The following is a 792-nucleotide window of genomic DNA, read 5'->3' on the forward strand; positions in this document are numbered from 1 at the left end:
AGAAAACTTATCGTGCGTCAAGACTTAAATTTATCATAATGTCTACCAGTACTTCACATCGATACCAGATATCGTATATACGTTCCACTCAGCCATGATGCTCGGTGAGTGATATGAATCACAGTAATTACATATGCTAATTATATGTATTTATCTGTGATCGTCTCCAATCTCGAGATTAGTGTTCCGTGCCCCAGGTAATTGATCACCTAAGGTCTGTAACACCTGAGGACGTCTGACTCCTTCTAGTTCTAATCGAAAACGACAGAAAGCTATATCCAAAAGGAAAAATGTAGTTAATTGTATGTGAATACGAGATCACGAATTAATTTGTTTAGAAAGAGTTGTTTGCAGAAAAAATTACCTATTTCTACACCTTAGTCGACCTCCATGTATAGAGAGCTTTTTTTCCGACAGATAATCGCAATTGTCTATTAATTAATCGTACCCCTGTTTGTTACGCATGTAACACCTTCACATTTGAAGGTTAATATCCATATTCCTTAATCGATTCAACCAAAACATTCTTCTTTTATCCGACAACCTCCGCACAGATTATTCTCATCATCATCATTAAATAATCATCAAAGACAAGTAAATGAATAAACAAAACCTGTCGTGTATTCTTCAGGCAGCGAATCGTCCCAGTCGGTCAGATAATGAAGGTAGCATGTCCATTGTCATTACTGTGATGGCACGGACTCAGCTCTCCTGCCTTAGGCTACCTGCTCCTGACATGAATAAGGCGCGGCCCTGGAATACTATTCTGTACGGGGCTAGGTGTGAATGTAT

Source organism: Penaeus monodon, chromosome 20 (genome assembly GCF_015228065.2).
Source record: "Penaeus monodon isolate SGIC_2016 chromosome 20, NSTDA_Pmon_1, whole genome shotgun sequence".
Taxonomy (NCBI): Eukaryota; Metazoa; Arthropoda; class Malacostraca; order Decapoda; family Penaeidae; genus Penaeus; species Penaeus monodon.